Source organism: Muscardinus avellanarius (genome assembly GCF_963383645.1).
Source record: "Muscardinus avellanarius genome assembly, chromosome: 11".
Classification (NCBI taxonomy): Eukaryota; Metazoa; Chordata; class Mammalia; order Rodentia; family Gliridae; genus Muscardinus; species Muscardinus avellanarius.
Window position 1 is genome coordinate 54,119,336 of NC_137797.1, and position 8,984 is coordinate 54,128,319.

Here is an 8,984-nt window from a genome sequence, read left to right on the forward strand (position 1 = left end):
AAGAAAAAAATAACAGATTATATCATTTAGTGAAATCCCAATCACTCTTCCTGAATTTAAAGGCTCCTTCTGTGTGTATAAACTAGCAGAGTGAAGAGATGAAATGGTATTTTTCCCACTGAGGCATTTATCTTCTCCTGCCATTGCATGTCAGAGCTCCAGATTCTTGTACCTTCTGTCATTGGAACTTAAATCAGCACCCTTGACTTCTTGGTTAGTCCTTTGGTCTTGGACCAAGAGTAACAGCATTAGTTCCCCTTGTTCTCAGGTCTTCAGGCTCTGATTAAATTATGTCACTGACTTTCGTGGTTCTTAACTTGCAGATGACATTATGGAACTCCTTGCTGCCTCCTCCTCCTCCTCCTTCTCCTCTTATTCTTATTCTTTTTGCTTCCTCTTTTTTCTTCTTCTTCTTGTACTGAGTTTGAACCCAGGGTCATTCTACCTCTGAGCTACACCCCCAGCCCTATTTTATTTTTTATTTTGAAAGTGCATGTAAGTTGCTGAGACCCTCACCAGGTTGCTGAGGCTGCCCTTAACCCTCGAACCTGTTATCCTCCTGTCTCAGCTTCTGGAGTACAGGGATTGCAAGCATGCCATCATGCCTGACTCCCTGGATTTTATAATCACATGAGCCAATTTACCCAATAAAACTGATAAATCTCTCTTTTTATTGGCTCATTGTAATTGTATGTGATAATGAGACTCAGAGTGATATCTTCATATATTCACATATCATTATTTGGTATATTTCCTTTCCTGTACCTTCCCTTCTCCCTTCCCTAGTTACTTTCTACTACTTTACTGGTCTCGCTCCTATTTTTAAATGGTATCCCCTTTCTTTCCTTTTTTCTCTCTAGCTTCTACATATAAGAGAAAAGATGTGGCCTTTGATTTTCTGAGTCTGGCTGATCTCACTTAGCATGATATTCTCTAGTTTCATCTATTTTCTTGCAAATGACAGAATTTTGCTCTTTATAGCAGGATAAAACTACATCGTGAATATATACCACATTTTTCATCCATTCATCTGTTGACATACACCTAGGTTGGTTCTATAACTTATCTACTGTGAATTGTGCTGGTATAAACATAGATATGAATATATCACTAAAATATTTTTATTTTAATTCTGTTGGAAAGATACCTTGGGGAAGTATAGCTGGGTCATATTATAATTCTATGAGAAGGTGAATCTTAGGCACAGCCATAAGAATAACTGATTTGATGCAAGAGCATAATTTTCTAGGGCTAAAAAAGTATTTTTAATCAAGAATCAAGAAAAAATAAGAGATGAGAAAAAATACCGAAGGTCATCTAATAAATAAAAAATTCTTTTGGAAGGAACACTCTATTGAGATACCACAAAACAGATCTCTTGAATTGAACAGCTGTGCCTTACTTCTAAAAGACTTCATGGAGAATTTATTAATATGCATCACATCTTAATATCCAGTGTTTAATTACACAAAAATATTAAAATGGAGAAACTTTTGTGTTTTCTTTCTTTCAGTAAATGAGAAAAATAGGCGCTTATCAGATGTCATCTAGATATATCATAAACTGAGCTAGGAATATCCTTTCTTGTTTATTCTCAGGCTTTGCTCTAGCCCCAAACTATACCTTTAAGGAGAGAAAACTTATGTTGGTAAAATAAAGTATGAAAGAGCCGGGGCGTAGTGGCGCACGCTTGTAATCCCAGCATTTGGGAGGCTGAGACTGGAGGATTGCGGTTTGCAGACAGCCTCGGCTACTTAGTGAGGCCCTCTGCAACTCAGTGAGACCTGGTTTCAAAATAAAGAATAAAAAATTGGGCAGGGGGTGTAGCTCGGAGGTCGAATGCCTCTGGGTTCCATTGCCAGCCCCCCCCCAAAAAAAAATACAGTATGAAAGTAGCCTACAATTGCCATCTCCACTCTACTCTATCCTTGACACAATATTGTATTCATTCATTCAGGTGAAAATCTGTATCTGTTCTGTGGATATAAAAGTTAAAGAAATTCAGGCATAGTGGCACATGTCTGTAACCTCAGTTCTTGGGAAACCCAGGCAAGAGGATCAGAGGTCCGAGTCAGCCTCAAAATCTTAGGAAGACACTCAGAAACTTAGTTAAGAGTCTGTTTCAGAATAAAAATTCAAAAGGTCTGGGGGTATAGTTCAGAGGTATAATGCCCCCAAGTTTTAATTCCCAACACCTTCCCCCGAAGATAAAGGAAAATTTATTTGTTATTGCCTGTCCTTCAATAAAGGAAATAACATAAATCATCAAGCCTATAACATTAAAACTTCATAACTCAGAAGCAAAACTTATGAATGAGATGGTTTCATATTTTCAAAAACTGGAGGGTGGTGGAGGAAGAAATCCAACAGACCAGGACCAACAGAGCTGTCCAGGGTCCTGACCCCATTCAACTTCATCTTTGGCCCTCTGTCTCCTAAACCGTAATCATCTTGACCTTCAACATTCCATCCGAAATGCTGACATTTCTGACCTATTATTCACTTGAAGACCTCCCTATACAGGCTGGCCTTGGGAAATCTTGGGCGCTGCTTTTCTTTCTGTTGCCTATCGTCCAAGATATGGAGCTTATTACCCACTGTTTGAATTAAGAGCATGCATTGATGATCTTGGAAAGGTTTCATTAATTTATTTTAAGGACAAAGTAATTTGTTTAAATTTAAATTTATTTCTCAACTGGGCTTTTTAGTTATAAAATATTCCTGATTTGATCCTTTGTGTCACAGTGACTCCCAGAACAATTATTAAAAATGAAATAAGATAGCACACTCAGGGTAACATCAATGTAAAAAGGCCAATATATCTGTAGCATAGTCCATATTTATCACATGTGCTCTCACTCTGACTAAATACTGCAAAAAGATAAAAACAAGGGGGGATGATATCACAACATAATCCGCTTCACAAAAGGTATTACAACACTATTTTCTGTTTGGAGGAAACTTAAGAAAATGTCCTGCAACCCTGTCAAATATGAATATCCAATTATCTGATGGAATTTACTATCCATGTGTATAAATTTATCTGTAACTCTTTACTTTGAAGCAATAAATGCTTAAAAGCCTTCATGTTCATGTAATAAATATGACAGTTTGTGGCTAGACATTATATTTTTTATTTTGGATATTTAAATTATGATTGAAGATAATATAAATCCATATGGCTAATTTTCCAAAAGATGTGTTTAAAATCCAGTAAATTTATTCTTAAATAATGCAACTTCTGACCTGCTTAGTATTCAAAACCCAAAACTGAAATTCTGCCACCCTCTTTGCAGTCTATTGATTTGAGAACTACAGCTGCTGAAATTAAACTTTATTGTTAGCACAGAGCTTTCAGCTGAGGAAGCAATTTCAAATTGGTTTCTTTTCTAGCCTAGCTTAATATTAAGTAAATATGGGCCTATAAGTGTTTCTAGCAGATTATTACCTAAAGTGGTGCATGCAACTTTGCAGGTGCAGCTCTGAGCAACTAAGATCTACTTTGCTGATGAATCTTCCTACCCAATGGGTAAACATTATTGGTGAAACTGAATGCACAGTTATCGCCAGAGCTCCAAGAGTGATTTCAAGGTAGACCATTTTTTGGTTTAACAGACATTTTTATTTAGTGCTCCAAATTATAAAATCATAAAGTGGCCACAGTCTCTGTCCTTGAGGAGCAACCACTCCAAAGGGGAGACAAAAATACATATCATTACATAGAAATAAATATTAGCGATCTACATGGTACATAATTGTCTCTTTGTTTATGGGGGGTAATTTTAGGGGAATGGGGAAGTATCCCAGAGGAAAGCGAGTAGAGATTGATGACATGGATGTCTTTGCTTTATTATTTTTAATAGCAAGTTCAATTTCCTGGTTCAAGAAATAGCTCCTATTCTCTAATAATAATAAAATAATGTTCCCCCTGCTGGCATAAACACTAACTGAAATAGCGGAAATAATAACCCATCATTTTATAAACATTCTGAAAGACAAGGGGAAAATGATGAATAGAAGAATAATATAAAGAGCTGTGGGTTTTGAATGTGAGATCAGTAAAGATATTACTTATTTTGATTTTAAATCTATATGCAGTGAAATTTTGGAAGTAGGGGAAAGAAAAACAATGTCTTTCCATAAATTCCCTATCTTTTTGTGCCTTTCAAAGTTATGCTTTGAAATAGAAATGAAGAAAACATGCAGAAAATTGTCTCTAAAATCAGTAAAACTTGACTTTGTTTGGTATCATGTCCATTTAATCTTATACTGGGATTCTGGCAGACTTCCCCCTTTTTTTTTCTGTACTGGGGATGGAACCCAGGGGCATTGTGCCTCCGAACTACATCCCCAGCCCTATTTTTTAGTCTTTTTATTTTTGAAACAGGGTCTCACTGAGTTGCAAAGGGCCTTGCTAAGTAGCTGAGGCTGTCTACAAACCGAGATCCTCCAGTCTTGGATCTGAATGCTGGCAGACTTCCCTTTTAAATAGAGAAAACTATGGCTGCTACACTAAGCAGAGATAAATCTCTACCCAAAAAACCATCCGAGGTGAATCTACCTAATGTGATGCCTTTTTGTCATAAAGAGATGAGGCTGAGGGTTTTGACTGAATCTATTTGTAAAAACTACTTTTATCAATTGACTGTGAAGAACAAGGAAAGCTGGTAAGAGCCACACATTATATCTGTATAACCCAAAGTGACAATTTGTCACTTTCCTGTGTGATGCAAGCAATAGAAAAAACTAATCTGGATAATACAGTTCACATGGATTTGAGAGGTTGTGGTTTGATCCCAGGAAACCAAATCTAACACTGAAGAATGAGGGATAAGAAAGGGAAATCACTATGCTGCCCACAAGCCAAAGAGACAAAACCAACAGAGCTCAGGTTCACCTTTACCTGCTAAAAAGAAACTATGACTACAATGCACCAATAAAAAATTAAAAAAAAGAAACTGTGGGCTGAGCCTTACACATATTCTTATTTCTATTCAGTATACCATCACAAAACAACTTACTTTGCATTTAATAAATGCAAGACTTTATTCTAAATTATATACTTTTAGCCAGGCGTGGTGGTGCACACTTGTAATCCCAGCATCAGGAGGATGAGACAGGAGGATCTGGGTTTGCAGCCACCCCCAGCTACTTAGTGAGGCCCTTTGCAACTCAGTGTGACCCTGTTTCAAAGTAAAGAATACAAATAGGATTGGGGGTGCAGCTCAGAGGTAGAATTCCCTGGGTTCCATCCCCAGTACTGCAAAAAAAAAAAATATATATATATATATACATATATATGTATATATACACACACACGTGTGTGTGTGTGTGTGTGTGTGTGTGTGTGTGTGTGTGTTTTACTGGGTATTGAACCCAGAGGCATTTTATTTCTGAGCTATACCCCTAGCCCTTTTATTTTATTTTATTTTGTTGTTCTTGTTGTTTGTTTTGAAATAGGGTCTTGTTAGGTCGCTGAAAGGCTCACTAAATTTCTGAGGCTGGTCTTGAATCTGGAATCCTGCTGCCTCAGCTTCCCAAGTACTGAAATTATAGCATGCCTCATCACACTTTTATTATTCTATTACATTTCTGTAAAAACCCCACATGGGGGGTACATTTCCTTTTTCATAGACTCTAAGACACCAGAAGTTATAAGACGCACTATTATATGCTATTAAGAAAGTAAAAACATTATGATTTGCTTTCTATTTTAAGGCACATTCAGATTTCAGAGTTAGATTGTGAAATAATGCACACTTGGGATTTAATGGAATTCAATATGCTTGCCTTTATTTTACAGAATAGCTAAGTAAAGCTCAGAGGTTTAAGGTAACCTTCCAAAGGTCACATTCAGGCAAAGAAAGAAAGTAGAGAAGCCTGGGTATGATTCAGGTTTGATGAGAACCTGGAAATCGGCCATCTGCGCCAGAGTCACTTGATTTTCATGATCTAGAACAACTGATGAGTCTCTGTGCCTTCACCTCCTCATCTTCTGAACTAGAATTTTTAATTTTGAACTAGACTATTTCTATGATCCCTTTTGGCTACCAGGTTCTCAGGTAGTGTTTCCTAAACAGGTAATGGGTTGGAATTTAATGAGTAAAATATAATAATGTACAGAATAATTTTTCTAACCATGGAAATGGTCCTGAGAAAGAAATCAGACTGGGATTGCGGTTAGCAGAGTGAAGCAGCAATGCTTTTTTTTTTTTTATGGTACTGGGGTCCCTGGAAGCCCTTCTACCTCTAGGATACACTCCCACGGGCTACACTCCCAGACCTATTTTTTAACTTTTTTATGTGGAAACAGAGTCTCTTAAACCAGTGTGATCCTCCTGTCTCCGCCTCCCAAGTGCTGGGATTATAAGTGTGCGCCACCATGCCTGGCATCAGCAGTGCCTTTGAGTTCAGAAAGACCTGGCTTCTTATACTAATTCTGGTTCTCCTTTAGCTATGTGACACTGGGTAAGGTGCTTAACCTCTTTGAAGGTTTTTTTTTTTAATGCAAATATACCTGTTTCAAAGACAAAGTGTTGTGAAGATAAACTAGTCTAGTGAAAGTGAATCCTTTGGTATGGAACTCCATAAAGTGGTCCATATTCCTTCTGCAAATTAGTCTAAAGTAAAAGCATGGTCCAAGTTCTGCCACTGGATATTTTAGGGATGGATAGTAGATAGATGATAGATAAATAGATAGATAGATAGATAGATAGATAGATAGATAGATAGATAGATGATAGATAGATAAATAGATAGATATGCCAATGGATCTGGAAAGCTAAAAAGGATAGGGGCATTGTGCACTGCATCACTAAGAGGAGTGCATTTTGGATTGTAACAGTTGTAGATATTTGCTATGCCCTGTCCCACCCAGGATCCATCCTCTACTTTCTGGTGAAATACCATGACTTTGAATGGAGTAGACCACATACCTAACTCCCAGGCTGGGAGTCAACACCCCACCAGATATAAAGAGTTTCAACCTGGCATGTTTAGCTGTGACTGTTGAGAGGAAGCATGTACTTCCCTCCATTGGACTTGCACCTTGAAACACAAAGCTGCTGAGGGCCCTCTTATTAGGAACGAGAGTGTAAGAAATAATACAACATGGTGGAGAATGCAGTTGAGCAATGGAGAGAGGGACAAGGACCTGATGTTGTCACTTCAGTCTATGTTGAAGCCACGTTAGGACACCTGTGAGCTAATGTGTTCTTTCTTTTTGTGTATGAGCTAATTCTTTCCTGTTAAAGTCAGAGTTTGGTTATTTGCAACCCCCCCCCAATATGCTAAATAACTCCAAAAAAGATAATGTCATTTGCTTCCTTAAAGGAATTTGACTATCAGGGAAAGAAACTGCTAGTAATTTTCTCATATATTTATTTTTCTGGGAATGCATAGAATGGAGTCTACCACTGCAGTCAGGCACAGCTGAAAAGGGCCACAGACTCTTCCCTAGGTCTGTGTGAATGAGAACTAGACTGTGAGTTAGACTATCTTAGTGTGTGGACAACCCAGGTCTATATTTTTCCCTCTAGAAGTCATCATTTTTTGTGTGTGTCCAGCTAAGTATAGTTGTTTAATAATCAAGGATCGTATTCAACAGATTGCTTTGAAATGTTTTCTCTTTTAGTAGAATCTAGTAAAAACTCAACTCATAAGATGGGTTGATGGCATTTCCTCTTTCCCTCTTCTTCCTAAGTGTATTGGTGAAGGAGCCGGTGCACTTAGAGAGAAGGCTATGGAGCAGGAAAAGAAGACGGGGCCAGAGCCTTTTACTGTAGGATAGAGAAAGAAGCCAGCACGGGGAAAACTGGTTGAAATGGACTTCAAGTTAGCCCTTTTAAGTTAGTACTTTCATTAATTTAGCCCTTTTAAGTTGGTACTTTTATTAATTGCTACCCTGAATCCTGAGTGCAATTTGGATAAAATTGGAATATGACCCACAGTCTGTACCCTGGCATTTAAGACTGTCATCTGACACCAACCCAGTTATTTGGCCTTCCTCCTCCCTCTTTCGCATACTAACCAACTATGTTAGCCAGAACCACGTGCTTCCATCTCTTGAATACACCCAATGGTTTCCCAGTTTCTGTGGCTTTCATCTGACGATTTCCTCTCTTGACAAAGCCTTTCATCTCCTTTCAACTTTTTCAAGTCCCACATGAAGAGAGCCAACTCTCTCTTGTTTCACGAAACTTTCCCTGAACTCCTTAGCCAGAAAGGCTTAAGATTAGGGTTAGGATTAGGACACTTAGAAGAAATTTCCCCTTGTCTTAACAATCATGCCTAGCCTTCATTTGACCTGCACTATTAACTGCCATTGTGTGTGTGTGTGTGTGTGTGTGTGTGTGTGTGTGTGTGTGTGTGTCTGTGTGTGTTACTGGGGATGAACTCAGGAGCATTCTACCTCTGATCTATATCCCTAGCCCTATTTTATTTTATTTTATTTTTATATTAAAACAAGGGCGATTCTGCACTGGCTGTGAACCTGCAGTTTTCTCATTTTAGTCTCCCAAGTACTCATATAACAAGACTGCACCACCACACCCAGCTACTAGCTGCCAGTTAATGTGCATCTATTTCCTTTCCCCAACGAAGATGTTACTTCTCAGGGTCAAGAATGATTGTACCTTCTGTCTTGTAATAAGCCCAGGCGTACATGGTCCAATGATTTGTACAGAGTGTACAAGAAAGAATTGTTTGTGGATTGAGGATCAAGGCCAGTTAAAATGCTATCAAATATGTGTTTTTACTCACAGTTCCTCTTGAGAATAGCATTAATAGCGTTAGCAACTCGGTGTCAGCTCTGAAAGAGGCAGAGATGTGGATGTTTGGGAAGTAATAACAAATGGATAAAAGATAAATTGGAGGAGACAAAGGAAGGGATCAGGTTAGTAAAGCTGAAATGAAACACACATGACATCAGCAATGAATATTGTGTGGACGCCTCATTCCCCAAACTTCCACAAACTGTACCTACA